General features: G+C 41.5%; 2 long non-coding RNA genes and 1 other non-coding gene across 3 annotated transcripts; all 3 read right to left on the reverse strand.

The window, feature by feature from the left end:
* Positions 1-4,403: 4,403 nt before the first annotated feature.
* LOC124668849 lies at positions 4,404-4,501 on the reverse strand. The gene has a single exon (XR_006991921.1). It is a non-coding gene; the product is annotated as a small nucleolar RNA Z101 (small nucleolar RNA).
* A 1,571-nt stretch (positions 4,502-6,072) lies between these two features.
* LOC124666219 lies at positions 6,073-6,579 on the reverse strand. Its single transcript, XR_006990826.1, has 2 exons — positions 6,512-6,579; positions 6,073-6,387 (listed from the first exon to the last, which is right to left on the reverse strand). It is a non-coding gene; the product is annotated as an uncharacterized LOC124666219 (long non-coding RNA).
* LOC124666217 lies at positions 6,574-11,170 on the reverse strand. The gene is made up of 6 exons (XR_006990824.1): positions 10,915-11,170; positions 8,606-8,783; positions 7,812-7,960; positions 7,634-7,709; positions 6,968-7,177; positions 6,574-6,844 (listed from the first exon to the last, which is right to left on the reverse strand). It is a non-coding gene; the product is annotated as an uncharacterized LOC124666217 (long non-coding RNA).
* Between the last annotated feature and the right edge of the window lie 333 nt (positions 11,171-11,503).

Below are 11,503 nucleotides of genomic sequence, written 5' to 3' on the forward strand. Positions count from 1 at the left end.
TCGAGACTACCAAATTGTATTAATGTTAACCAAAACAAAGATATATTGCATTTGTAAGGTTGAAGCTACAGTTTTTGGACCAAGATTACAGCTCAAGCTCTCCAGGGCTCGCTGGATCGGCAATGCAGTGGTGCCTAGGGCTCTAACTGTTGCTATACACGATCCCTACGTTGTCCGTTCAATCCACATGAATAGGAGATAAGGTTGTGCCCCAGTACTTGTACTACATATATGTAACACCGACCCCTAAGATCAAAATACAAGTTATCCTAGTTAACCTTTGACATGCCTCCATGGATTAGAGTGTTATCTCCATCGGATAACTTTTGATTTCCTAAGCTCAACTTGTATATGAAAAAGGAAATAAAGAAATTTGTAACCTGCCGTCCACGACTACATCTAATACTAGCAAGACAACAAATCTATGTGAACATGATCATTCGCTTTACAACCTCTAAGCAGGAGTTTTCCAAGTTTCAGCACGAGCTCTCCTTTTATTTGAACATACAGAACATACAACACAAATACAAGTGCATATTGTTAGCATGTTTGGTTTTCAGCCTCGATATGCACCCAATAGACATAAGCTAGCTACTACCAGCCTAGACTCTCATATGTTGTCATGCTCCACACTGGGCTGCTACTCCCACCTCCCTTACGATTTTGGTTTCAGCCTGAGCAGTCATGGTAACTGCAAACAAGAAAGGAATACAACGTTAGTTTTTCTTTTCAGTTCGGATCCAGAGATCAACCATTTACTTTCAAAGACATATAGCTATGGGTAGACGGTGTAACAAAGGATATAGGCATGCACTAAGGAAATAGAAGCAACTATGTAAGATTAACAAGTCACTGAAACACAACATCTATACGGCCAGAATTCAAGTAACCATGCCATTTCTCAGGCGTGGTGAACTCACTGCAATGGCCAAGCCCATACTAGAAAGGGGCATCTTTCTATCTAAAACATTTGCCTTCAAAACAAATATTCTGAACGCAGCCAACCAGAGACAAAAGAGCCTTGGGAAAATTAACAAGCCTCGAGCCAACACAACAATAAAAGATAGTTGCAAGCTAATGCTGCTGGTATAAAGGCACCACCACAAACACAAGCAGTCTACGCTGCTGACATGAGCACAGAACAAGCAGACCAAACAAGGATAGGCAACGATTAAATGATCAATACCATTTTTAGCTAAATACTCAGGGTTTAATCAGATTTTTCATGCATAGACATGTTGCTTTCTGTGATTGCTTTACTAATTTGTTGACTGGATATGTAAATGGATAGAGCTAAACTAGACTGTACTAACTCTGAAATCTAGCATCTGTTATACCCATGGCCATTAACCAATTCTATGTATCTATACTTCAGCACCGCAAACTAAGGTTTCAGGAAAAGAAAAAAGATAATCGCACAAGACCTATAAAGTCAATGGTCGTTGACGCCGACAAGAGCAATGTAATACCATGATACCGTGGCGGCGGCTCTGGTCGTTGATGTCGACAAGAGCCATGTTGTGGTAGCCACCCGCTGGTGAGCTGCTCCCACACAATGTCTCTATCTCCCATAACAAAGTCACATCAAGTCGCCGCTGGCCGTCACCACCACCTTTGTGGACCCCGTCGCATAAGGGCCCCAGCAGCGAGGTCGGTGAAGATACATATCGACCATCTCATCTCCACACCAAAACACCGGCTCATCCACGCTGGCGTTGTCCGACTTGCCCTCTCTCCTCATGGCGTAAAGTCTGATGGTGGCTTTTTGGAACAGGGTGGTGTTGGCGACCAAGACCATGCCAAACCGTTTGCCATCCTCCAGCAGCTACAAAAATAAAGGAAATGCACAGACGATTAGACAAATGACTTAAAACACCAGATATATCATATGTAGACGTATAATAAGCTGGAGGTGCCAGCCAATATCAAATTGCATCAGCCACATGGTGGAGCACAAGTTCATACTTATAGAAGTCTTTCATAATTGCTTTCAGGTGAATTAGAAAAAGCCTCCCACTAAGTGGGAATCAAATCAAACTCATGTTAATTCATGGTTCTATACTTGAGTGGAACAGTCCATTGTTTTTTGAAAATATTGGCTTTCCTTTACTAAATATTGCATTATTTCTTAACTAATTGTTTTCAGGTAAGGAGTGAAAATCCACCCCCAATACAGTACAGAGATCCGCACCATGCTTACATACTCAAGAACATTCTCCAACCTATTGCTATGCAAATAAATTAGGAAAATCTTGTTAGCCATGGGGAACCATTGATGAAGCAAATAGGAAGCATCATAACCAAAATTAAGGGGTGGGATCTTCAAGCCTCAACATATACCCAGGTTCTCAAATCGTCCTCGCTTACCTGTGGTTTCACCACCTGTATCACATACACACATGTTCTCAACTTTCAACCACAACAAAAACGTCACCGACGGAACGAAATCAGGTCACAGCAAGTTCCTCACTCAAAAAACAAAGACACGGCATGCAAGTAGCCGCTGGCCGCCACCACCACCTTTGTCATTGCCCAGCATATATACGGGCCTCAGCGCCGAGGTCAGTGAATCTGCAGACCGGCCATCTAATCTCATAGCCGAAGCACCGGTTCATCCTCGCTAGAGGGGGTCTGCGTATCCCTCCTCTTGGCAGCCAACACCATGCCAAGCCGCTTGGCGTCCTCCAACAGCTACACACATCAAGGAAATGCACAGACGATTATGCAATCGACTTAAAACACGAAACAGATTATATATATACATACGTATAATATACAGGAACCATCAGCCAATATGTTATTGCATCAACCACATGGTGGAACACAAGTTCATACTTAAACAAGAAAAGTAGTAGCTGTCTAGCAAGGCACTATCAATAAATATACTACTATCAACACCAGCATGATGATAGCCCACAACAGCCATATAGTCCAATCAACCCACCAACTATGACCAGTGGATGTGGCCCGTTAAATATTAAGTATTAGAGGACTGTGCTAATAAGCTGTTGGATTAAAAACAAAAGGATGGATTCCATGGTTTCGAACAAACAAGAGAACATGTACATACAGAAAGGCCACGCCTTTTTCAGACAGACACCACCATAAACACCAATGCAGAGAAGATACAACCCAAAAGCCACACAAATGACAGGAAACTAAGCATAGAATTCGTAAAAGGTGGCTTCAAAGTTCAAAACTTTTCAAGTGAAACATGATATACAAAATTGTGCAGCAGATCTATATATCCGAATTGAATACACACCTACGGCACACCTAGAGGGGGCAGAGCGGTGGAGTGTGAGATCCAGCCGATTACCTTGAGGATGCTGAGCTTGACAGAGTTGTAACCACACAATAGCCGCTTCAAGTGCGAGCAGCAAGATAGGTGTCTAACAGCAGTTGCACATGCTCCGAGGCTGCCGTATTCGAGATCACCTCATGCCTGACACTTAAGCTCAGACCAAATTAATTTGCTGTTTCAAAACACCCAGATTTACTTGTAAACATCCATCTACAAAGGTAAAAGGAAGACTGATGACATCGTTAATAAAAATGGGAGCCACTAGCCTTTATTTTGAAGGATTTGTTTACGGTGAACATGGACAAGGTTTAGAGGAAGCATGTTACAACAAGTGTGTCATGTCCAAATTATATTATTTAAATTCAAAGCACAACCTTCTAAGCATATCAACCAGCTACAACATGATGAAGTCTTTATCTATAATTTGCTAACAGACTATTAGCATTCATGACAAAGAAAACAAATACAAGATGGGTTCTCCTGCTCTTCATAACAAGGACTCAATCAAATCATGGAACCAACAAACACAGATGCTCTCTCTCCAAGTGTGGCTATTGTTAGAATCATGTTCAGAGGCACCTTGCACGGTAATGCAATATGCCTCCCGAATCAGGCACGTATCCTTGATTGTAGAGATAAGAGGCAATATAAAATTGAGTAAAAGAGATATAGCTGAAATGCAAATAAGAAAGTTGGAGATGTATAAGTGCATGAAGTGTTTGTACCATACAGATCATAAAGACACATAGAAGCAAAAGGATTATTTAAAAGAAAATACTCCTCGTGCATCAGATCTCCAAGGTGAAATGAGTGTGACATCACAGAGATGTCCCACACACAAAAGAGTGTGTCTCCTCATCTACATCAACAATGGTACTAAAAAACAGCAACAAAAAAGAATATAAACTGGCAAAAGACATACAAGGCAAGCAAAAAAGAAGACATGTTTTTTCATGGAAATACAGTATTTACTACATCATATCAGCCAGTCAAACCAATAGGGAAATTAATCTCACATTCATCATCTCATCTCTAACACATTAAAACACAAACAAAAAAATGTAAGGAAAGTTCTAAGAACACATAAGGCATCATCAAGGGGGTGAATCTGATGTCCAAGGTGAAATGGAGTATGACATCACGAAAATGCCCCACATGCAAATTACATATAAACTCGTGTCTCCTCATCTGCATGACGGCACTTTCATCCAAAAAAGTAATAAACCATCAATTTAAAGACGGCAAGATAAATCAGCGAGTTTTCCCTGCAAAATAAAGAAGCAAATCATTGGGGGGTATGATCAGATAGAGCTAATACATAATCGTTGGACATCATCGTACCACCCATCAACAAACTAATTTCAACTTTCATCTCGCCTAAACAAATCAAACAAGGAACCAAAAAGGAAGAAAATAAAGGAAGATAATATTATGAAGGATGCATCAGACTCGAAGTTGAAAAGATTGACTCACCTTCAAATTCTAGACTAGACAGAGAATAATAGATGGGGAGCTGCGTGGGTGTGGCAAACGTGTACTTTATTGGCAAATAAAGCACACGTTTTTGAGGGAGCATTGTACTTGCACGTTTCAAAGGATATATGTGCTGGTGCATCAATAAGTAGTAGAGGGAATTTTTTGCACTGAAATTGGACAGAGTGCACAAAATAGCAGAAAATCAAGAATGAGCACGCAGCATATACGGAATCTGTTTGCATATACCAAGTGCATCACCGCAACGACGGCATTAAGGCACAAGAAAAACAGAGACAAAGTTTAGTGAGACTACATGCATGAGGATGAGAGAGACCTCCATTTGACACATCTCAAAAAAAAATTGGCATTCATGAATTTATACAGTTTGGTGTAGACGAGTAAAGAAAATGGCAACAGATTAGACATCAACAAAAGGTATTGCTACTAAATGTCAAGCCGAGAGCTAGAGATAATCACTAAGATTGAGTATTTTGCTCCAAACACTCGAATCAAATAAAGGCAGTTGTTTTACTCAATGCAAATTATCAAATAATGCTAATTACAGAGAGAATCTTAAACTGAATGTATTTAAGTGAGCACACTAACCAGAGTTCGGACTACCAACTTTTGAAGAGACATACCACAACAAAAGCTAGTGAATTGTTGTTTCACTTGTACACTCACGCACAGACACAGACTGGCTCTATTGCTGGGAAGCGAAATGCTTCTAAGGATTGATGTGACTCGCTTTGTTCCAGATGGGATCGACACCCAGCCGTCTATCTCCACATCGGGAGAGCTCAGGCCACTCAACGGGCCGTCGGGCAGGACGTTGGCCCAATTTGGTTATGGCTTGGAGCCATCAGTTTATTTTCCTACCATGTAGAATGAAACCAAGATTCTAAAAGAAATGTAGAATGAAACGACATGGCAATCCAAGATATAAAAGCAACAAAATTTCGTCTCTGATTTATTTTCCATGGCAAGAAAAAACCAACCAGGTTTAAGAATTCTCTATAAGAATAAAAGGAAAAAAACGACAATTAGCATGACCGTTAGAATTTTGACATGAACTTTTCCTAATTTTTGGGCATTTTAGATCCCATAGCAAGTAATAATAAGAAAAAAAAATGACTAGAGCACAGCTCATGCATGTGATAAGCTTTCTTTAAAAAAGAGCTTATATTTCAGAACAGAGCTAATACATGTCAACAAGATCGGAAGCCAAATTAATCAATTAAAAGAGATGCAAAATTTAAGAATATAGATGCCCACAACAGAAACAAACAATATTCAACAGCATCAGCATATTATAAAAGTTCAAACAATATTACAGCAATCTCATTTTAAAAACAAAGAATATTCGACACCATCAACATATCAGAAGAGTTGAAACAATACTATTCCTACATAAGCCTACAAGAAGAATCAGCAGCTAGTAGTTGCTTCGAGAAATTCAATTCATTTTGACGTTTTTAAATTTTGACTTTTATGCATTTTTATAATAGGTTCATATGCACCTATTAGCCGAAATGCCACCTTCCTTGGGGAAATTTAATTCTGCTAACAGGTTCATTGGTCTCGACTTATTATTCATCTCTAGCTACCTGAAAACCACATGCACAAAGAAAAAAAAAAGAAATCAGGTTTTATTAGATCCCAAGATCGAATCCTGATTATACTCTCAACATTGAATGCCAAGGATAGTTGGTGCCAATCAAAAATATCTACCTGTTCACGGCGATAAGGAAACCTGAATCCAAAACACAAAGCACCACGCTCTGACAAATCCATTCCTAGTCAGTTGGTACACGCCACTTCACCATCTTTAACACTAAGAGGTTGTCCTGGCAGGACACCTACTAACTCACACCCCTTGACGACACTGACACCGCTGATCCGATCACCGTTAGCTTCTCATACAGGTGCTTCTTCAGCTTGTCCCCGGCAGTTGGGCAGCATGTTGGCGAGGGGCTACCACAGCCGATTCATCTCCTCAGGGATCTCTGAGCTCGCGGTGCCCTTCTCAGGGTCAACTCCGTTGGCTATACTGCATCGGCAACCCTGCATGGAAAAAAGGTGCCAAGTTAAATAAAGTACTCGCCTGTTGAAAAAAGTAGCCTGGTACTGCTACTCATCGATAGCCAAACAAGTCACATCCGCTAGCTACCGGCAAGATTGGCTTACCCATTCACAAAATCCATAGTCGGATGCAGATGCATTCTTGTAAAACTGACTGGCCATCATGGCCATGCCAAAGGAACATGCATGCTTTCTGAGTGTTCAACGCAACCACACTAGCAGTCAACCTAGCCAAGACTGCTGTTTTGGAAGATAAGACCTGCTGCTCCTTGTTGCTCCAAAAACTTTATGTGCTTCCTCAACGAGTCTTCATTCCTAGAAGATGCAAGGGCAAACTTTTCAATAGGGAATTATCTTCAAGTGCATTGCACACACGCTGATTAAGTTGAAGTTGAAAATAAAAAAACGGAATGTGTATAGGGCCAAGGCAAAAGAAACACATCATGGAAATACTAATTATGAAGAAACAAGACCAGCAGCATATCAATTTGCTCATCAAAAATCTACGCAAAAAGACCTCATTACACTACCCTGCAAACAAAAATGATCTTATTAAACCTGCACTAATCAGTAGCATAATTAGATAAGCACACATTCATTGATGAGTGGAACGTGTGCTCTACCACCTGATCGATCCCTTCGACCTGGTAGGCTATCATCCTACGTCAGTCCACACAATTCTGTGCACACGCATAGCATGTCCCAAAAGGCAGCTCCAGCTATCACCTAAACTAATAAAATAAAATTAACTGCATGATCTAGCTTGCCAACCTGCTAGCACGTGTAGAAACCGGTGGTGGTGCATTGCTCGGGGGAACCACCTAAGGTAGGTACATGCCAAAAAGCCCTAACAAGTTGTATGAATTTTGTTAGTGACAAGAGAAAGGGGATCTAACCACTATAGGACAACATTACTGTAAGAAGAAAAAATAATGAGAAGTCTTAAAACCTTCTCATTTGCTGTTTCCAGAGACACCACATGACCAATGATTTCCTGATTCAAGTGGTAAGCCAATGAAAGGCGCTAACATGATGCACTTCTTATCAGCCAAACATTCTCTCTTTCTTTCACCACATCCAACACACCTCCAGCTGAACCTACATGCAATGGAAGAAAACACGCTGAATTAGACAAGCAGCAACACTGCAAGCTCCTTTCATCACTGCAAAGCAGCTAATTACTTCAACTGTAGGAGAATCCGCGAAAAATAAATATATACTTGCAAGCAAAAGAAGTACTCAGTATAGTCATTATTGAGGACTCATCAACTAAGAATTCCAGGAAACCAAACCGACTTTATAGAAGGAAAATAGCTATTGTGTTGATAAATAGTAGCTGTGGCATTCAATTCTCTCGGAGTGCCAACTAGAATGGACAAAACAGAGAGAACTCAACCTTTTTCAATAGCATGTAAATAAAATGTATATTTTCTCATATGGGGAATATGGAACCAGCATAGGGAATACAACCTACTTCGCAGCAGAATTTTCTTGTTAGAGATAATAGAATTGATCCTAGCGACTTGTGCATCCAAATATGTACACGACCACAAAACTTATAACATGATCTTGTGACAGATAAACAAACTTCAGTTTTCCCATCAGCTGGCCGCATGGTCAGCAAAGAGTTCATCTTCACAAAATTTAGTGCACTGCTATAGCGATGATCATGACACTCATAAGTGGGAGGCACAAATATGAAGAAGGAAGAGTTTGTATTTGACCCCCTGGTTCATTACTTACAATTTCCTGAAGAGTCTCATCAGCCTGCATTCTCTCTTTCTTTGACCACATGATAGACAACTAGCTCCAGCTGAAGCTGCATGCAATGGCCAAAACATGCTGGATCAGCCAGCAACAACACCGCAAGCTCCTTTTCATCGGTGCAGAGAAGCTAATTACTTCAGCAGAATGTAAGATTCTGCCGACGGAAAGAAAAAACGCATACAGTCAAAATATGTATACAATCTAGTCCTCATCGAACATAAGTAAAGTTGGAATTCCAGGAAACCAAACCGATTTTATAAAATGAAAAATAGCTAGTGCGTCGATATATGCTACTGGCTGCCACATTCCATTTTCTGGAAGCAAGAACTCAAGAGTCACATAATAAATGGATCAAAACAGCAAGAACTAAGCCATTCTACAGCTACGGTAGCATGCGAATAAAATTTATATGATAGTGTTAACAACCAGAGAACAAACTCAGCATATTGATCTAATCATACTAGAGACCAAAATACGACAATACAACCTACAGGAAGTGATGCTAAAATAACTCAATTTTCCCATGAGCAGGAGAAACTGTAAGCAAACAATTCAGCTTCACGCGATGCTCATGATACTGATATGTGGGAGGGCAAAAATATGGAAAAGGAAGCGTTCATATTTGACCCCCTGGTTCATTATTTAGAATTCCCTCATATGAGAGTTTCTATTCCATGCATTACTGAGCTACCACTAACGGACTAACGGGGTTGGGCTGCATTGGGCCACAAGAACAGTACGCTTTATTCGAAGCATAGAAGACGTAAATAATGACAGTTAATTCTATGTATCCGAAATTATCAACTAGCACTTTTGGTAGCAAGGTTTACTTCTCGATCAATAAGAAGCTACACCGAACAATGTATGATTGGGATGCTCTGAAAGAATCACCCAGCATTTAAAACATCTGTTGATTTCACACAAAAAAATGCCTAAAGGAAAATTCCTATCTTGCAAATCTAAAATGGTGGCTCGCTTCTGATTTACAAGCGCTAGTCAGGTTGTACCATATTTATATCTTAAATGAACAAAAAAGTTACAAATGACAGGTGAATTAAGAGTAGTAGCTACATTGCAGTACAAAACATTAGCTGCACCTGGGTACAAGCTCTAGTAGCATAGCTTCACTAGTACCAGGAGATGGAATTAGAATCTTGAATAATTAACTTCAGGTTTTGCAGAGGAATGGAACCAATATCAAGTTGAACTAAATATACACCAAGTTTGGTATGCCTTGACCAATAACAACTAGTCGTCATCGAGCCCTCGGAAAGTCGGAATCCAAGGGAACAAGACCGACTTTGTCAATTGAAAAATAGCTAGTCGGTCAATATATGCTACTAGCTGCAATGATCCCGGCAACCTGAAGATGCACACGACGACTTAGATTCTTACATCAATCAAGTAAATAAAAGAATATTCCTATCTTACATATCAAAAATGGAGACTCAATTATAATGTACAGGTGTTATCCAGACAGAACCATGTTAGTTCTTAAATCAACAAGAGCCTTACAAAGGACAAGTGCTTTAGAGCAGTAGCTACACTTTCAGTACAAGGAATTTGTTGCAGTTGAAGCAGAGTCACATAGATTACCTCCAGACATGTACAGTGAAGCAAAGGAACATAATAACAAGAGTATGATATCGTTGCCTGATGATAAAGACTCTAGACATACTTCTTTTTAAGCAAGAGACAAAGGCCTTCCACTGTCAGAAACCTTACTAGAAGTATATGTGTAAACAAACAAAACAACACTGCTGCGATCCGACCCAGTAGCGATCGAAGCCACATTAGCAGTATCAGTTAATAACATTCTAAATCCACAAATAAAGAAATAATCACTAACGCACAGTAGCCCGCACTCACGGGAATAGTGGCGAGTTCTTGTACATTCAAACCAAGATGGATAGATGGATAGATTGCTGATGGGTGGATTAATTCACTGGTGCAATCGAGGGCAGTTGAGAAAATAAACATAGTGGGTCGATCAATCCAAAACATGGACGGAGAAGAGAATTCCTTACAACAGCCACTTATACTAGTGCTATGGCCAAGTCATAATTTGCCAAGCTATGTTTGGCTGATCGATAAGAGAAAAAAACGCTACCTTGCAATAAATTGACATACAGATGCAGATACACATCTAGACATAGGAGCTTCAGTCCATCTTTCAAGAAGCAGCTAGCAATACCTCAATGCAGCTAGCTACATCGATCAGAAAAACTAGCTAGCCCGCACTAGGAGATGCACTTGGAACATAGATAGGATACAAGGAGTTATACCTTCCAACGGCTGAAGCACATCGATGAACATAGGCGCTGAGGCTTGCGCTCTGGATGCCGAAAAGCCCGAGCAAGCAGGGCAACATGGCGTGGCAGCGGCTTTGGTTGTCAGCGCCGGCAAGTGGGCCGCTGTACAGGTCGCCGCCCAGCTTCTCCCCGGTCAACCTCTCCGCCTCCTACAGCTAACCACCCGCGCGGCTGCTGCAATCGGACGTGAGGGTGTGTTGGAGGCCGGCTGAGATAGGGAATGACTGAGAGGAGGGCTATACGGAGCTGCAGCCACCCTGCGGCGCCCTGATCCGCTCGCCGATGGTCAAGCAGGATCCAAGGACGCCGGCGGCCGCGAGGGTCGCGCCTGCTGGCTGGCCTCACCTCCACCCGTCACCGAGGCGCCGCCATACCCATGGACGGCAGAGACCCCCTCTCCATGTGGAAGCCCCCTCTCCATCAATTGGAGGCGGCCGGTGCCCGGGGACGACCAGGAGCGGCGCTTGATTCCGCGTAAGAGTAGCAACGGATGCGGCCGGTGAAGGGTACGGCGAGGCCCATCGCGTGCCTTTCTGCCGGAGCCGCGTCGTCCTAGACGGCT

This window comes from Lolium rigidum, chromosome 6 (genome assembly GCF_022539505.1).
Source record: "Lolium rigidum isolate FL_2022 chromosome 6, APGP_CSIRO_Lrig_0.1, whole genome shotgun sequence".
Lineage (NCBI taxonomy): Eukaryota > Viridiplantae > Streptophyta > Magnoliopsida > Poales > Poaceae > Lolium > Lolium rigidum.